Genomic DNA, 18,992 nt, shown 5'->3' with positions numbered 1-18,992 from the left:
TTATGGTCTTTCCGCACTTCCATTACTGGGCCTATTGAACCTTGCAGAGAAAGGCCCGAGGTCACTTACTGCTCTGGCATTTTGAATTCTGGAGCACAACATTGTAACCTCTCTTTCTGAACTTGCTGCAGACTGGCAGCTCCCAAAGAGCCTTTCATTCAAATAGTGCCTGACAAGGCGGAACAGTTGTCACGTTTTCAGAGAGACTGAAGTGCGCAGGAGCGAAGATATTGAGACGCTGGGGGCGGAAGTGGCTGAGAAGGCGGTGGCGGAGAGCTCGCGGTAAGTGATCGGGGGTCACCTGTACCGGGCAGAGTAACCTAGCAACCAGGTACCACTCGGGTTGTTTCAGTCCAAGCAGAACGGTGCGCTTGTTTCTAAGGGCTGGGTCGCCTATGAACGTGGACTGCTTTGTTCTACATGACACAGACATAATCAGTCTGATGGGGAAGGGTTGGATTTTTTTTCTTCACCAGTTTCCAGTATTTATCCTTGGAGGGGGTTGGTGTTTCTCACTCCAGACGAAGCTTCGCTGAGCTGGTTTGCAAGGCAGAATAATGAAGGCGTCTTTTCTGTCTAAATTAGTAGGCAATTTAAAAAGTGATTTATGCTCATGGTGCTCTTTTTATTTGATATCTAGTTTTGTTTTCTCAAATTAGTTAAGTCCTAGTGTTTGGAAGCCCTCAGACTTGTAGCCACTTTTTAGAAAGGTGGAGTTTGAATTTATGTAACCCCTCATCTTTAAGAAGCATCCCACAGCACTTGCTTTGCAATGCAGTCATCTATGTAGTAAATTGTCAGCCATTTTGCACACAAATACCGAAGTGAGAAATGACTGCAATCTATTTTTTTGTTGAAGAGAGGAATGTTGGTTAGGACACTCAGTCACAATATTTTGATTAATACTAATACTTTTTAAAAACTGCAAAAGAGGGGGAGGATTTAATAATTCATCTGAAGGAAGGGTACCTCTGACAATGTAGAATGGCTTCAGTAACGTATTAAAATGTCGAACCAGATTGTGTGTTCAAACCCTGGAGTGGAATTTAAGCACAAGTTTTAGTTTAAGAATTAACATTATTAACTCAGCCAGGTTGAAAATGGTATAGCATTGTTAGCTTAGTAGGTGACCAGAGAGTGGTAGAATAAAGGCTGTTTAGGGGGAAATACTACTTGTAACTTTTACATTGCACCCCTCACAGTAAATTTAGTGGGTAGAAGCTACTCTTCAGACCTGGTGGTCAGGGTTGGAATACAGGTATCACCAAAAGTGAGCGTGATGGCAGAGTCATTATTCATTATTCTCAACAGTACTGGTCCAAAAGTACTTAAGAATGAAACCCATGTAGAGTGAGATACTTCCAGGGCTGATTTGACTTATACCTATTTGGCCTTAGGTTACAGGCGTTCTCATTGTTAAATGCAAATTAATTTGTTTCTTTGAACAACTCTGCATTTGCAGTTCACATCCACAGAGCATTAGAAAGCTGTGTTGGCTCAGTTGGTCACACTTTTTCCTCCAAGTCACACATTATGGGGTCAAGTTCCACTACCGGGCCTGAGCACAAATATCAAAGCTGACACTCTAGTGCAGTACTGAGGGAGTTTTGCTCTGCCAGAAATGCTGTGTCTCAGTTGGGCTGTTAGAACCAAGTCCCCCATCTACCTGCTCGGGTGGATGTAAAAGATCCCAGAGCACTATTTCAAAGGAGAACAGGGCTGTTGTCCAGGTTGTCCAGGCCAATGTTTATTCCGCAATCAGTGTCACACAAAACAGGTGAGCTGGTTGTTATCACGTTGCAGTTTGTGGGCATTTACTGTGTGCAAATTGGTTGCCATGTTTCCTACATTACAACAGTGACTACGCTTTAAAAATATTTCACTGGGTAAAGTGCTTTGTGAATAGTGTAGATTTTAATTTGTCTACTTTTGTAAAGAATTTATAGATAAGAATTGGTTTGCTTGTTCAACTTTATACTGATCCTGGGATGGGAAGGACAGGTTCAGCTTTTATTCCTGAATTTAATGTTAAATTGTCAGATTTTGCAATATTGTCAGTATTTTCAATTCACTTGATGGCAATTTGGTTGGCTTTAGAGTGGGTACTAGAGGTAAAGCCATTGAGAGTCATCATTTGTTCAGATTCACCATCAGCATTGGTCTCAATCCAATCATCTGGAAAAACTCAGCAGGTCTGGCAGCATCGGCAGAGAAGAGCTAAGTTGACGTTTCGAGTCCTCATGACCCTTCAACAAAATTAAGTAGAAATGGGAAAGGGATGAAATATAAGCTGGTTTAAGGGGGGAGGGAGGGAAAGAAGGGGGGGTGGGTTGTTGGAACAAGCAAGCAGTGATAGGAGAAGATAACCAAAAGATGTCACAGACAAAAGAACAAATAGGTGTTGAAGGTGGTGATATTATCTTAAAAAATGCTAATTAAGAGTGGAGAGCAGGACAAGCAAGGTAGCTCTAGTGGGGAATGGGGTGAAATAACCGATGGGTGGAATACATTTAAAAATAATGGAAATAGGTGGGAAAAGAAAAATCTATATAAATTATTGGAAAAAACAAAAGGGAGGGGGAAGAAATGGAAAGGGGGTGGGGATGGAGGAGGGAGTTCAAGATCTAAAGTTGTTGAACTCAATATTCAGTCCGGAAGGCTGTAAAGTGCCTAGTCGGAAGATGAGGTGCTGTTCCTCCAGTTTGCATTGAGCTTCACTGGAACAATGCAGCAAGCCAAGGACATGTGGGCAAGAGAGCAGGGTGGAGTGTTAAAATGGCAAGCGACAGGGAGGTCTGGGTAATGCTTGCGGATAGACCGAAGATGTTCTGCAAAGCGGTCAGCCGGTCTGCGTTTGGTGTCTCCAATGTAGAGGAAACTGCATTGGGAGCAACAAATGCAGTAGACTAAGTTGGGGGAAATGCAAGTGAAATGCTGCTTCTCTTGAAAGGAGTGTTTCGGCCCTTGGACGGTGAGGAGAGAGGAAGTGAAGGGGCAGGTGTTACATCTTTTGTGTGGGCATGGGGAGGTGCCGTAGGTGGGGGTTGAGGAGTAGGGGGTGATGGAGGAGTAGACCAGGGTGTCAAGGAGGGAACAATCCCTACGGAATGCCGCCGGGGGGGCTGAAGGGAAGATGTGTTTGGTGGTGGCATCATGCTGGAGTTGGCGGAAATGGCGGAGGATGATCCTTTGAATGTGGAGGCTGGTGGGGTGGTGTGAGGACAAGGGGGACCCTATCATGTTTCTGGGAGGGAGGAGAAGGCATGAGGGGGGATGCGCAGGAGATGGGCTGGACACGGTTGAGGGCCCTGTCAACTACAGTGGGTGGAAAACCTCGGTTAAGGAAGAAGGAGGACATGTCAGAGGAACTGTTTTTGAAGGTAGCATCATCAGAACAGATGTGACGGAGGCGAAGGAACTGAGAGAATGGGATGGAGTCCTTACAGGAAGCGGGGTAGGAGGAGCTGTAGTCGAGGTAGCTGTGGGAGTTGGTAGGCTTGTAATGGATATTGGTGAGCAGTCTATCACCAGAAATTGAGACAGAGAAGTCAAGGAAGGGAAGGGAAGTGTCAGAGATGGCCCATGTGAAAATGATGGAGGGGTGGAGATTGGAAGCAAAATTAATAAATTTTTCCAGGTCCTGACGAGGGATTAATAAATTTATTAAATTAATAAATTTATTAATTTTGCTTCCAATCTCCAACCCTCCATCATTTTCACATGGTCCATCTCTGACACTTCCCTTCCCTTCCTTGACTTCTCTGTCTCAATTTCTGGTGATAGACTGTCCACCAATATCCATTACAAGCCTACCTACTCCCACAGCTACCTCGACTACAGCTCCTCACACCCCGTTTCCTGTAAGGACTCCATCCCATTCTCTCAGTTCCTTCGCCTCCGTCGCATCTGTTCCGATGATGCTACCTTCAAAAACAGTTCCTCTGACATGTCCTCCTTCTTCCTTAACCGAGGTTTTCCACCCACGGTCGTTGACAAGGCCCTCAACCATGTCCGGCCCATCTCCCACGCATCCGCCCTCACGCCTTCTCCTTCCTCCCAGAACCATGATAGGGTCCCCCTTGTCCTCACTTATCACCCCACCAGCCTCCGCATTCAAAGGATCATCCTCTGCCATTTCCGCCAACTGCAGCATGATGCCACCACCAAACACATCTTCCCTTCACCCCCACTGGTGGCATTCCGTAGGGATCGTTCCCTCCGTGACACCCTGGTCCACTCCTCCATCACCCCCTACTCCTCAACCCCCACCTACGGCACCTCCCAATGCAAACGCAAAATATGCAACACCTGCCCCTTCAATTCCTCTCTCCTCACCGTCCAAGGGCCCAAACACTCCTTCCAAGTGAAGCAGCATTTCACTTGCATTTCCCCCAACTTAGTCTACTGCATTCGTTGCTCCCAATGTGGTTTCCTCTACATTGGAGAGACCAAACGCAGACTGGTGACCGCTTTGCAGAACACCTTCGGTCTGTCCGCTAGCATTACCCAGACCTCCCTGTCGCTTGCCATTTTAACACTCCACCCTGCTCTTTTGCCCACATGTCTGTCCTTGGTTTGCTGCATTGTTCCAGTGAAGCTCAATGCAAACTGGAGGAACAGCACCTCATCTTCTGACTAGGCACTTTACAGCCTTCCGGACTGAATATTGAGTTCAACAACTTTAGATCTTAAACTCCCTCCTCCATCCCCACCCCCTTTCCGTTTCTTCCCCCTCCCTTTTGTTTTTTCCAATAATTTATATAGATTTTTCTTTTCCCACCCACTTCCACTATTTTTAAATGTATTCCACCCATCGGTTATTTCACCCCACCCCCACTAGAGCTTACCTTGCTTGTTCTACTCTCCACTCTTAATTAGCATTTTTTTAGATAATATCACCACCTTCAACACCTCTTTGTTCTTTTGTCTGTGACATCTTTTGGTTATCTCCTCCTATCACTGCTTGCTTGTCCCAACAACCCACCCCCTCTTCTTTCCTCTCTCTCCCCCCCACCCCCAAAACAACTTATATTGCACCCCTTTCCCATTTCTACTTAGTTCTGTTGAAGGGTCATGACTCGAAACGTCAACTTAGCTCTTCTCTGCCGATGCTGCCAGACCTGCTGAGTTTTTCCAGGTATTTCTATTTTTGTTTTGGATTTCCAGCATCCGCAGTTTTTTGTTTTTATCAATTCAATCATCTTTTTCTGAATCCAGACAGGATTTTATTTTTGAAATTTTTCATTTATTGAATAATGTACCCCTCCGCAATACCCAACTGTTGTGTTTTTTATGGATGCCAGCGCACAAAGGTGTGGTAGGGAATGAGGCAGCAGATTCCTTGGCTAAAAGTCCTATAAATCACTGGATTCCAGATATTGAGATTTCATTAGGGAAAATGGAAATTAATTCTTTTATTATGGATAAACTATATGCATTTTGGCAACAAAAGTGGGATATGGATGAGAAAGGTAGACATTTTACATCAGATTCAAAACAATGTGATGTTATCTGGTAAATTCACTGGGAAGTGTAGAAGGGATGAGGTGATTATGAGCAGGATTCAGATTTGGCATTGTGGGTTAAATGGGTCTCTGTATTTAATAGGGAAGCATGCTGATGGTTTGTGTCAGAATTGTGGCGAAAGATTCCTGCAATCGGTGAAGCAATTTATCACACTGTACTAAGGTTGCAGCTGAAAGGGGAACTAGGCAGTTTAATTTACAACAAGAGGGTATACAGTGTGATATGGTGACTAGTATTTTAGTAGTTAGGTTTGGGTATTGGGATATTTATAAAGTTGTAGCATTTTTTTTATATTTCCCAGGATTAGCGCATAGAATTTAGGTGTTTTTTGCATTGCACTTCCTCCAATACAGTAGGTGACAGTTATACACCAAGGGGGTGTGAATTTACTAGAAACCATAAAAAGAAGCGCTTTGTGACATCCACCAGCTGTAAAAGGGGCCGAATAAATGAAAGCCTATCCTTTTATAACTAATGAATTATTTTTGAAGTGCAGTCTGTTATGTAAGTACATATAGCTTGTGCACAGTAAGGCCAATGAGTCGCAAATGAGATGAATGACCAGTTAATATGTTTTGGTGGTGTTGGCTGGCTGAAGGAGGGATATGGGACATTAGAAGAAATCCCACCGCTTCTTTGAATAGTGTCATGGAATCTTTTAAATGGGTGGGAACATGGATGCCAAGTTGCTTAGTTGCAGCATGACTATAGGGGACACATGATGGAATGTTAGCCTTTCCAAGTCCATCATTTTCATAGATTCCTTTGTTTTGTACCTGAACAAGCAGGCGAAACCTCAATTTCAAACTTGGCAAAAGGCATTTAAAGAGCCAGTTCCTCTAAAGGCTTATTTAAACCATTAAGCGTTTTCAATATAAGATAAAAACAAAAAAACTGCGGATGCTGGAAATCCAAAACAAAAACAGAATTACCTGGAGTTTTTGTTTTTGTTTTCAATTAAAGATATTCTGGCTTGAAAAATTGTGCATTATAGGCATTTGCTACTTGGGCCCGTAGAGTCTTAGGATGTAGCTGTGATTTCTCCACATGCTGGAGTTCTTGAGTTTAATGTTGACATGGTGGAGTGAAGCCAACTATGGGAGAATTAGAGGGTTTCCAATAGTATGCCTTGAGTACCATCTGCTCTGCCAACCCAAATAAAGATACTGGATTACTGTTGCTTGAATCCTGCTCAGTCTTTCCCCTGAAACTGGGCTGACCAGAAGAACATGTTTTCTTGTAAGAAACTTCAGATCCAGTGCCTGTCCAATTTACACAGTTTAAAAAGGATTAGATCAAAGGTGAGTATTTTGTACTTCTGCATTCACAATCACTCAAAATGAGAGATGGGTGTTCAATAAACAAACCTGAAGGTAGTGGCTTGGAAGGAAGCTGAAAGTGCTGCTGTATGTGTTTGTAAACACTTTAGTTTAATGCAGGGATGCACACGAAACAAAGCAACATAGACAAATAGTAAGGGTTGATGTCATGATTGATACACCACACCATGTAAAGTTATACAGTTCGACAGTACTTGCCACTGAACGAGAAAGGCTTGATTTAAAAACTTTGCAAAGCCCAGCACCAATAGTCAGGTGGTAAATGGTAAATCTACAGGATCCAGATGGAGGATCAAGCCTGAAATCGCCTCTGGATTTTGCTGGACCCTGTTTTTTATTTTGAAAAAAAAATGGAAAATGGCAAACAGAAACCTGAGAGACTTTGAGAATGCTGGAATGTCCAAATCCTCCTCTACAAATAGTAAAGAGGAAATTTGTCCAGTGATGCGATGGAAGCTGGTTTCTGGTATCTGAGAGTCCTGAAGAGATCTTAATTTATGTCAGAATGAATAATCCACTCGTGCATGAACTGTTGATCAACAGAACTGCCTGTAGTTAGCACCTGTTGAGTATTGAGGTATGATTATTGTCCTATGATTCATAATGAGAGAGTTGGGGCTAGAACAGGGATTATCTGCTAGGTGCACCAGTCTACTTTGTTGCCTGTCCGGATAAATATCAACTCACTGGGTGCCACAAGTTGGAAACTGTTCATGCGCCAACCTAATTGTGAGTTTGTCAATGACCCTAAAGACTGCTTGCTTACCAAGAAGGCAGGCTCACCACCTAGAAAGGATGTGTAGGTCGATACTGGGATAGGGGAGGAAGAGGCAATGTTGAGCCTGAACTCCTTTGATATACATTGCTTTCTAGAAACCACATTGAGAGTCCTGAGCTAATGCTCATTCAATCTCTGTTAGTGATGGGGAGCTCTCACTCAGGTAGTTTGAAGTGACCTTGTGAACAATGAACTTGCCTTGACAATGGTGTTTGCCACTAGAATATGGAGATATTTTCCTGCCTACACGATTTGACATCACTTGAGGAAGAGTTATCAGTGCAGAAAGGATGGTGTTATATTGTTATACTGTTCATATTATTCATAAAGAGCAATGAACTAAATGTTATGTGAATATATATCCCGGGGTGCCACATTCACTGTTGCACTGCAATCATCATGTGTCAGGTAACAATGTATCAATCTTCAGTCCACCAGTCACATGAAGAGTTGAAAGAAATACATTTGCTGAGTCAAAAGTGTGATTATTTCTAATTTGTGGGATCCAGAAGACACAACAGACGAAGAACTCGTGTGGATAAGCAGACCTTTTCATGGAGTTGTGAAACTGATTGCTTGATTTGCCACCACCACCGAATGTGACATAAGGTGGCGTAATAGGATGAGCCTTCACCTGAGCAAGAAGACACAGAACACTGATTCAGTTAGTCTGTTAGTCAACGTTTACACCAGCGATCTGTCTGAAACAATCCTGCGAATGTGTGTATGCACATGGCATTGCTTTAGCCATGCAAAATGAAAATCTGTCTGAGGAAACCCTAACCTATGTTTTACAGAGGATGAAGGCCTACTTCAGCCAATGGCTACTTCGACCAAACACGCAAGCAACCATCACTTCGATATTCCACCTCTACAAATCAAGCCTTGAAAGTCTTTTATAGCACAGAGGTAAACCATACCAAATACCCCTCCTATTAGGCATCAAATCCAATCGCTCCTTCTGATATACACAACATCTCCAGAACTTCAGGGGTGGGAGGGTAACTAGAGTAGGGTCAGCCTGATCCAGAAACTTTCAGATTCACGTGGGGAGCAGACACTCAAAAACCTCCGTATAACATCACACATCCTGATATATTCTCCAGCAAAGCACTGCTCCCTGGAATGGGCATTAACTCTGTATGTCAAATCTGTCAATTATGAGAATCATCACGGCATGTTTTTATCCACACCATTACCCTGGCTGCGTGCACTGGTAAACTTCGTATCACCACATCTAAGTCCTGAATCTGCAGTCTCCGGAGAGTACAAGTGTTACATCAACAAAGACATACCAATTGAGATTGTTTCGACCCAGCCCATCTCAAATCAAGGCCAATTTTGGCTGTCGCCCAAGCCCTTCGGTCTCCCTGAGCCTTGATGACTGGTAGTGTAATCCTTGGCAGAACTGCAACCATTAGAAATAATTTCTAACAGCGGAACCAACAAGGCTATCTGAAGGATCTAACCTTCCCCATTAACAGTGACCAATCATTCAGAACCGGTCATTGTAGATGCTGTCACCTTCTCCATTGGTAGAGTGTTAAAGCAACCCCATGAGATTGGAACTTCTAATCAGACTCTAGAGCCCATCATCGAACACTGCCCTTGGGCAATTCACAGGCAGCCTACAAGATGTACAAGGGAAGCTTTGGCCTGGATATCTGACTTCGATATTGATATTTGATTTTTTTTAAAAATAAAATATCACTATCATTAAAAAAAAGAGAACCAGTTGTCTACAAACACCATATTTGAGACAGCACTTCTGAAGTTTGAAGTGGAGAAGTTACTTAACCTGACCTCCACCTGCTGCTGGGCTGGCTGCTGCTTTCATGCCACTGCATATGCTTGTTAGGAGGCTGCCTCCTCCTGAACAGCACCATGGTTCCTCTTGCATCAGAATGCACAAGATGCACTGCAGCAACTCATCAAGGCTCCTTCAACAGCCTCTACCACCTAGAAGGAGAAAGGCAGCAGGTGGATGGGAACGCTGCCACCTGCAAGTTCCCCTCCAAGCCACACACCATCCTGACTTTGGAAATATATTGCAGTTCCTTCACTGTTGGTGGGTCAAAGTCCTGGAACTTCCTATCTAACAGCACCATGGGTGTACCTACACCACATGGATTGCAGCTGTTCAAGAAGGCAGCTCACCACCACCTTCTCCAAGGCAATTAGGGATGGGCAATAAATGCTGGCCCAGCCAGTGACACCCACAGCCTGTGAAAGAATGAAAAAAATTCTTGGACTGCTTTTCCTATCTTGTGTGAGGCCCTATGCTAGCGCTCCCACCCCACCCCCACCTCTCCCAGTCCACATAACCTAAAGTTTCCATTTTCATGAACTTTTCCTGCCACATCCAAGCCCTCTTACTTGCACATTGTTCCCTTGGTAATCCACATGTTCCATTTTTCTTTTTGTATTCTCTGCTGTCCACCCAGCCATTTTCCAATTCATTTTACTCTGTCTCCATCATATGCCTCCATGATCCTTACTCTGAATAACCCCTAATCTAGCCTTGAATGTCTCTTGAAAAAAGCCTGTTTCTTCCTTCTGTGCCTCGCTTAGTATCCTTCACTGTGGCATTTATTGCTGTAAATCCCAACGTTTTCAACCTCCCTTCCCACCTGCTTGTCAGTGATCAACTTCCATAACCTCATATCCATCTTATTTATGCCTTTCATTCCAACACTACCAGGAGCTCTTTAGTCACTGCCCAGTTCTTTCTTGAATAAGATCTACACCATCCGTAATCTCATAATGATACTGACTAATATTTTGGCACTGGCAGAAACCCAGTTTATGTCAGCCCTGGCTTAATGGTAAACTGTACTGCGGGTTAATGGGTTCAAGCCCCACACTGAAGGCTTGAGCACATTATCCAGCCTGGCACTTCACTAAAATGCTCAGCGTATGCTGCACTGTTGGAAATGCTGTCTTTAAGCTGAGACATTAAGCCACAGTTCTGCTTTCAGCCTCCAGTGGACATAAAGGATCTCGGTGCTCTTCACTGGAATGAATTTCAGTTGAGAGATTTGCAGAAATGAGAGACCTACGAGGAAGGACGGCATTCGAGCTAGTGTGTCTATATAAAGGGGCACTTGCTATTTCGGTATTCACTGTTTGGGAGAACAACTCTCCTAGAACATGCTTGGTGCTCAGTGGTATGGGCAAGAGTTAGTCCTGTGAGAGGAATCTTTATTCGCTGGTTCCATTAGAGTGCTGAAGATAGAGTTGTGTTAATGCCGGGCATGACCCCAATAAGATGGAAGGTAGTTGTGAGAAAATCAAAAAGGAAACATTGGCGAAGGATATGAAGCTTCCTTCAGAATGTCTGCCTTTTTTCTTGGGAGCATAGGAACAGCAAGAGGCCTTGAGTCTGCTCCGTCATTCAGTTAGATCACAGCTTGGTTCCATTTTCTATCTTTTGCTCCGTATCCCTTGAAACCATTATCTAACACACATCTATCTCTCACTCTTGAAAGCTCCGATTCTCCCAGAATCCACATTCTTTTGGAGAATAAATTCCAGATTTTTACCAACCTTTGTGTGAAAAAGTGCCTCCTGATTTTTGCTGCTAAATGGGCTGGCTCTAATTTTAAGATTACATCCTCTTGTTCTTGATCCCTTCACCGGAGGAAACAGTTTCTCCATATCATCCTTATTGAATCCTTTTAACATTTTAAACACCTCAATCAGATCACCCCTCAATTTTCTACACTCAGGGGAATGCAAGGAACATTTATGCACCATGTCCTTATAATTTAACCCCCTAAGCCTTGGCATCATTCTGTTGAATCTGTGTTGCACCTCCAAAGCCAATATATCCCCCTTGGAGGCACAGTGACCAAAACCGAACGCAGTGCTCCAGATGATGTCTGATTGTAGACAGTAATTTTATTTGGAGGTTAATTTTCTTTTGCTCACTACATTTGAACAGTGACAATGAATTTGGCTGTATATTGGGTGCAGTATTGACTGAGACTCAGTTGATATTAGAGAGAGAACTGAACACTTCCCAATGGCTTTAAGACTATCGGAAGAAGTTCTGACCTATGTATAATTTGGCTTTTCCTTATTCTGTTGGGGAATCTTGGGCATACTTTGCATCTATTTATTTTGTCAGCCATGTTGAAGTACTGCAAGCATCATTTGTAACGTCGGCCATTGTAAAAACCCGCACGCTCTGAATAATGTTTAAATCCTTGAATCAGCGATCATATCATTTCTTTTGCTGTAAATTGCAGTAAATTATTTTCAAACACTTGCAGACAACTGGACTCTAATGACAACAAAGTTTAAATCAACTTAGCGTAGTTTTTCTCTTAACCATGAGGGCAAACTTCAAGTTTCGTGAGGTTGACTGTTAGAGGCTTTCGTGAGAGGTGAATAATATTTTGAAAATTTGTGCCTAAGGATACTATCGGACTGTCAGAAGGGTGGAACTGAACCTTCATTGCAAGAAGCGGAATACGATACACTTAGTGATTCCCTATTATTGTGATCTGATTCTCAACTTGGAGATCTTTAAAGAAACATTCCCCAGAAACGACCCATTTCACCAGTGACTGGCACTGATCACTGCAGCAGTGTTTAGGGAGAACGTGTTACATCAAAGACAGCCCGCTACAGGAACATCCTCTTGACTTTGTCAATTTTATCAAAAGTTTGTGTGAAATCATTTTTCATTGTTTAAAAAATTTGTATGGTTTTCCTTTTGAGCTGAAGGGTTGTAATTAAGTTCCACCTGGCTACAGTAGATCCTGTTTCCCAGGCAACCAGTGACATGTTGACGTGTGCAGCAGGCATACTAAAAGGCAGGATCAGCTGGGTTTGAGAGATATTTTTGTTTTTTAAAAGCTACAAATTAAGTGCTGCTCCTTTTTAAAGCTAGTCTCCAACACCTATATTTCAGAAATATAAACTGTTCACCTCATGCGCCGTTCTCACCCTGGCTCCTTATGGCAGCTGATGGCGATAGGTTTACAGATTGCATCTTTTAAAACCATGGCAGAATCAAGAGCCTTGAACGTCCAGTTTTGTTTTGGTTTTGCCCTCCATTTTGTATTTTTTTCTAAATTAAATTTAGATAAATAGAAGAAGCTAGGAGCTGATTAGTAAACCTGTTGGTACAATACATTTCATTATGGTGTTTACAGGAGTATAGAAAAAGCAAAATGTCCTTTCTTTCTGCAATGTTTCAATTTGATGATCGACAGGAATGGATACCGAGGAGTCATTGCAAATCTGCAGCTGTTTTTTTTTTAATATATTCAGTCACAGGTTGTTGGTATTGATGGCAAAGCCAGCATTTATTTCCCATGCTTAATTATCCTTGAAAAGATGGTAGTGGTGAGGCACCTGTGTTGAACTGCTGCAATCCATGTAATCTTGGTACACCCACAGTGCTGTTAGGGAGGGTGGATTTTGATCCAGCAATCATATGGCAATATAGTTCCAAGAGAAAGCTGGTGACTTGGAGGGGAGCTTGCAGGTGGGGGTGTTAGGGTTGCCAGCTGTGGTTAAATGTATTCCTGGAGGTTTCATCACATGACTTGCTCCCACACTCCAGCTATTAGTCAGCCAACACATCCATGTTTGTGATGCACTGCCTTCCTATGCCAATTAGAAAGCAAAAAGGCTCATCCCCCAGTTAAATGATGCTTGACTGTCAGCCAAACAGCCTTTTTCTCCCATTTTCAATATTTTTATTAGTAACGAGAAATGCTCAAAGAAAATGCCAAGAAAGATCTTTTTTAATGTCCCGATGATTTTTCTCCAGGGTTGCACACAGCAGTGTCCTGGAGATTGATTTTTAATTCCTGGAGATTCCAGCCCAGTCCTGGAGGATTGACAATCCTAGGTGGTGTTTCCATGCACCTAATGCCTTGTTCTTCTCGGTGATAGAGGCCATGGGTTTGGAAGGTGCTGTCAAAGGAGGTTTGGCGAGTTGCTGCAATGAATCTTGTATATGACGTACACTGCTGCTACTGTGCAGGGAACTAATATTTAAGTTGGTGACTGTGATACCGATCAAACATGGTGCTTTGTCCTGGATTGCGTTGAGCTTCTTGAATGTTGGAGTAGCACTCGTCCAGGCCTTTGGGGAGTATTTCATTGCACGCCTGAATGAGGCAGAGAATAGAAGAATACAGGTGGTTTATATATGGAATCATAAATAACTGGAGTGAGGATCAGGCTAGTATCCCAGTGCTCTAATTGATCCTGAATGGGGAAAATGGGGGTCCCAGGATTCTGTGGCACCACTGTGTTGATGCTATTTGCTCTGCAGCACGAGGTAGCTGAGAGAAATTCACCTCGAGCCAGGCTCCCACTGACCATTCTGGATCTGTGGCAAAGCCCTTGGCTATTTCTGTGCACAAGAAATAGCAATGAGACGGCAAAATTATATGGGCTTTGTGGCAGACAGATTGCTTTCAGATGCTATCGGGTGGGAAACTGAGATATTTGTGTTCTGCTTTTTATATAAAGAAAACACTTGATTCTTTTACATTTAGTCGGTCAGGTATTTGGTAGGATGGTTATTTAAGCAGGTTGAGATTTAAAAAATAATAAATCTTTTACAATGTGTGGCGGGTTTGCAAGTCGTGATGATCAATACACATCATGTGCAAATTCTGTAATTATATGAACAGCTAGGTTAAGGATTTTTTATACACTTAGGAAATCTTTCACCTCAAGGAGGCTGTCACATTAACTGGTGCTTAAGCTGACATGATTCCTGCAAGTATGTCGTCAGTGAGGATGAGGGATAAAAGATGAATTTTCCCTCTCTTAATAAGATGGCAGTGGGATGTGGTGTTTCCAGCTGGGTGAACGTTTGTGTCAGTGTGGTACTGTCTTCCTGCTAGCAGGTGGTGCTGTGAGTCTCTAAACCAAGGTACTAAGTCCAGAGAATTAAGCTAATAATAGGTTGTTTTTTAATCTTTCAAAATAGCTCCTGCCTACCCAGGCCCATCCAGGGGCGGTTGCAGAAATTTAGCAGCGACTGAAATGCTTCCCTTGATTTAGATTTCAGGGTGTTTCCTTCATCTGAAAAGCAAGAATGGTGTCAGTGAATATGATGTTAACTGGGGTCAGGGAGGGGTGGGCGATATTGCCCAGGAAGAAGCAAAGACCAGCCCTTGTGTAATCCAAGTTTGTTAAGTTACAGCACCTTGTGTTTATATACCTTGAATTTGGTGGAACTTTACAATGTGCTTCCCGAGGACATTAAAAGTAAGATTTTGCAGATACTGGAAATCTGAAATAAAAACAGAAGTACAGCCTCGGAACGTAAACTCTGATTCCCGCTCCATAAATGCTGTCAGACCTGCTGAGTTTTTCCAGCATTTTCTGTTTTTATCCCAGGGACTGTAACAGTTCAAGAAGGCAGCTCAGTAACCCCTTCTCAAGGGCAATTAGGAATGGGCAATAAACACTGGCCTAGCCAGCACTGCCCACATCCCATAAATGAATTAAAGAAAAAGTGCTATCTGATAAAATTTGACTCCAAGCCATGTGACGTGATATTAGGATAGGTGACCCCCAAGCTTGGCCACCATGGGGAATTCCAGAGTTTAGGGCCTTGACAGCTAAAGTTATGGCGAAGGAAATTGGAAATGCACAAATGACCAGAACTGGAGGAAGTTTGAGAGTTTTGAATTCAAAAAAAGGCAGGAAGTTGTGCTATTCCTCAGTGTGGTGTGTAATTGGTGTATAAATCCCTGTGAGAAACTCAGCAGGTCTGGCAGCATCGGCGGAGAAGAAAAGAGTTGACGTTTCGAGTCCTCATGACCCTTCGACAGAACTTGCGTTCGAGTCCAAGAAAGAGTTGAAATATAAGCTGGTTTAAGGTGTGTGTGTGGGGGGCGGAGAGAAAGAGAGACAAAGAGGTGGAGAGGGGGGCGGGGTGTGGTTGTAGGGACAAACAAGCAGTGATAGAAGCAGATCATCAAAAGATGTCAACGACAATAGTACAATAGAACACATAGGTGTTAAAATTAAAGTTGGTGATATTATCTAAACGAATGTGCTAATTAAGAATGGATGGTAGGGCACTCAAGGTATAGCTCTAGTGGGGTTTTTTTTTATATATATAATGGAAATAGGTGGGAAAAGGAAAATCTTTATAATTTATTGGAAAAAAAAAGGGAAGGGGGAACACATAGGTGTTAAAATTAAAGTTGGTGATATTATCTAAACGAATGTGCTAATTAAGAATGGATGGTAGGTTTCCTTTTCCCACCTATTTCCATTATATAAAAAAAAAACCCCACTAGAGCTATACCTTTAGTGCCCTACCATCCATTCTTAATTAGCACATTCGTTTAGATAATATCACCAACTTTAATTTTAACACCTATGTGTTCTATTGTACTATTGTCGTTGACATCTTTTGATGATCTGCTTCTATCACTGCTTGTTTGCCCCTACAACCACACCCCCCCCCCACCTCTTTGTCTCTCTATCTCTCCGCCCCCCACACACACACCTTAAACCAGCTTATATTTCAACTCTTTCTTGGACTCGAACGCAAGTTCTGTCGAAGGGTCATGAGGACTCGAAACGTCAACTCTTTTCTTCTCCGCCGATGCTGCCAGACCTGCTGAGTTTTTCCAGGTAATTCTGTTTTTGTTTTGGATTTCCAGCATCCGCAGTTTTTTTGTTTTTATATAAATCCCTGTGGATGTTTCAAAGTGTTTTTCAGTAGATTAACGGGTGTCTTGGTAATGCTTATAGGTGCCTTGGCTCTTTTCATCCCTCTGCAAGGGGAAAAGTGTGCAATATTCAGGGCTTTCCAGCTTTAAAATTATAATTCTCTCAAATATAGCAATGCAAAAGTGTCTGAGAGGGGAGAAAGTGAGCTTCTCTCCTGGCAGCATACCAGCAATGCTACTTTTAACATGAGCAGTTGAGGACACTAACTATACTACACAGTAACCACCCGGGGTCTGTTCCTTCCACCCCGATACCCCTGACACTATATCATGAAGGGCCAGGCATTTCTTATTGTCGTTTCTGAGGCAGAGGACGGTTCATTGTTCCGTTGGTCAGGGAATCTAAAAGACTGGACAGGATGAGGGGCCAATCATTTAGGACTGAGATGAGGAGAGATCATTTCACTCAAAGGGTTGTGAATCTTCAGAATTCTCTCCTGCGGAGGTCTGTGGATGCTCCATTGTTGAATATATTTAAAGCAGCGATGTAGATTTTTGGTGTCTCAGGGCATCAAGGGACATGGGGAGTGAATGGAAAAGTGGAGTTGGAGCCCAAGATCAACCCTGATTGTATTGAAAGACAGAGCAGGCGTGAGGGCTATTTGGTCTACTCGTCCTATTTCTAGTGTTCATTGAACGGCTCGTACAGCTGCTTCAAGGTTGGACCGGCTAAACTTTCTCTCAAGCTGAAATGTTTTCCCGATGGGAATGGGGAATTGCGCTGCTGTTACACTGCCTTGTGAGGCAACACACATGTCTGCATCTGCAGATTGCCTGTCATGAAATCCATTGATCTGTGTGCCCCTGGGACCGTGGAGATTGTAACAATTAAGATACAAGATGTTCCAATGCTTGTTACATTGGTTCTTGCCTAGTAACAAAGGTGGGACCATCTGAGAGTGTTTTGATAGGTCACCAAATCAGTTTGCAGGTCGGTGAGCAACTCTTCTTGAGGCAGAATTCCAGCCAACAAGTGTCACAAAGTCAAAAGGGACAGAAACAGGTCCCAGTTAAGCTAAGTTAAAGTCTGCACCCTGCAACTCTTAAGTAAATAGGGTCATTAGGGCAAAGGTACCTCTTTGGAGCAGTGGTGTTCTGCCATAGATCTGAAAGTGTGCTTCTGAGCTAGTAGTTGAGTGTACTTGGGAATCCAGGGAGAAGGAATCTCGGAAGGCAAGATTAAAACCGTGAGGTGGGCCATTGTTAAAGCCATCCAAGTGGGAGCGACCTTTGGAGAGATTTCCAAGGAAAGATCGTCAAAGGTGGAGATTGGAAACTCTCCGTGAGAAAGACAAAGTTTCAGCGAGATTGGTTGACTCACATGAACTAACGTCTGGGTGGTTTGTTGAGAATTCCATGGAATCTGTTTTGGTTGCATCTGTCATTTATCTTGTGGTGTGATGCATCCGAGCACAGTTTGTCTATTAATTCACATATACATCATGCTTACCCTGAATGTTAGAGTATAAAATGCATATTGTAAATTGTTTTATCTTTCTAAACTTGTATAGTAAAGGTTGTTTTTGTTTGTGTAAAACCCGTGGAATCTTATGGCTTTATTCCAAAAGCAGATGTCTTGAATCTCAACCTTTTATCTGCTCTAAACAAAACGTTACTGGTCCCTTACTGGATCACCCCCGCCATGTACCGGTGTCTGGCCAAGGATTGTAACATGTCACACTGCAAGCTCCCGAACTGAGCTGGACTGTCGATAGTAGGCACTAAACATAGGAGGCAGAGAATAATTAACAGAACTGCTTTCTAGAAAGAAATGCTTAGGATAAGTAAGCCTTTTTTTAAATGTATAAAGAACATGCCCCAACATTCAGAAGAGGGAATGGGAATTGCAATTAGTATGCTTGTTCTTACTAGGAGCCCTTATTATAAAAATGTGGAAAGAATATTGTGTGCCTAAGGCTTGAGCAGGAAGCCTGATCCATATAGTTACCGGACGTACCCAGAGCAGGAAAAGCCTGTGAAAACATCAGATGTTGACAGAGCTTAGAGACTGAAATGAAAATCCCAAACTGCTGTGCCACAATTTGATTTTGAAAATTTCTTCATAGATTCTGTACTTCATGAGCAAATTGGGTTTGGTGAAAAGACATGGGTACAGTTTGATCAGCTGTATTCAAGAGTGTTCCTTATTACTATTTAGCTACATATGTCAGAGAGGTGAATGCTAATTGAACTTAAGAGCATAAGTAGGCCAATTGGTCCCTCAAACCTGCTCCGCCAGTTAATAAAATCATGGCTGATCTGATGTGGCGTTAACTCCACTTCCTTGCCTGTCCCTAACTCCCCTTTCCTGCCTGTCCCCCATAACCCTAGACTCTCTTGACGATCAAAAATCTGTCTAACACCACTTTGAATATATTCAATGACCCAGCCTCTGCTGCTCGCTGGGGGAGAGAACTCCAAACATTAACAATCCTCTCTGAAAGAAAAAATTCATCCTCATCTCCATCTTATTTTGAAACGGTGCCTAACAGTTCTAGGTTCCCCCACGAGTGGAAATTGGCAGTGGTGTGCCACTGACCTTTCACCCCAGGACACCAGTTTTGAATTCAGTCTGGTTACTGGAAAACAGTCTTTCCTCTCCGTGGGCTCTCATGGTTACCCGTT

General features: G+C 43.0%; 1 protein-coding gene across 2 annotated transcripts in view; it reads left to right on the top strand.

Moving 5' to 3' along the window:
- Positions 1-57: 57 nt before the first annotated feature.
- The window catches only part of LOC121280516 (tumor necrosis factor receptor type 1-associated DEATH domain protein-like), a 39,813-nt gene continuing 20,878 nt past the window's right edge, over positions 58-18,992 (top strand). Inside the window, exon 1 of one of the 2 annotated variants that reach the window (XM_041192597.1) lies at positions 58-282. The gene's annotated coding sequence lies outside the window, so the exon portion shown is untranslated. Of the gene's footprint in view, positions 283-8,442; positions 8,554-18,992 lie in introns of those variants that run through there. The other variant, XM_041192598.1, reaches the window with a different exon arrangement.

This window comes from Carcharodon carcharias, chromosome 7, assembly GCF_017639515.1.
Source record: "Carcharodon carcharias isolate sCarCar2 chromosome 7, sCarCar2.pri, whole genome shotgun sequence".
Taxonomy (NCBI): Eukaryota; Metazoa; Chordata; class Chondrichthyes; order Lamniformes; family Lamnidae; genus Carcharodon; species Carcharodon carcharias.
This window is presented reverse-complemented; position numbering and strand designations above follow the sequence as displayed.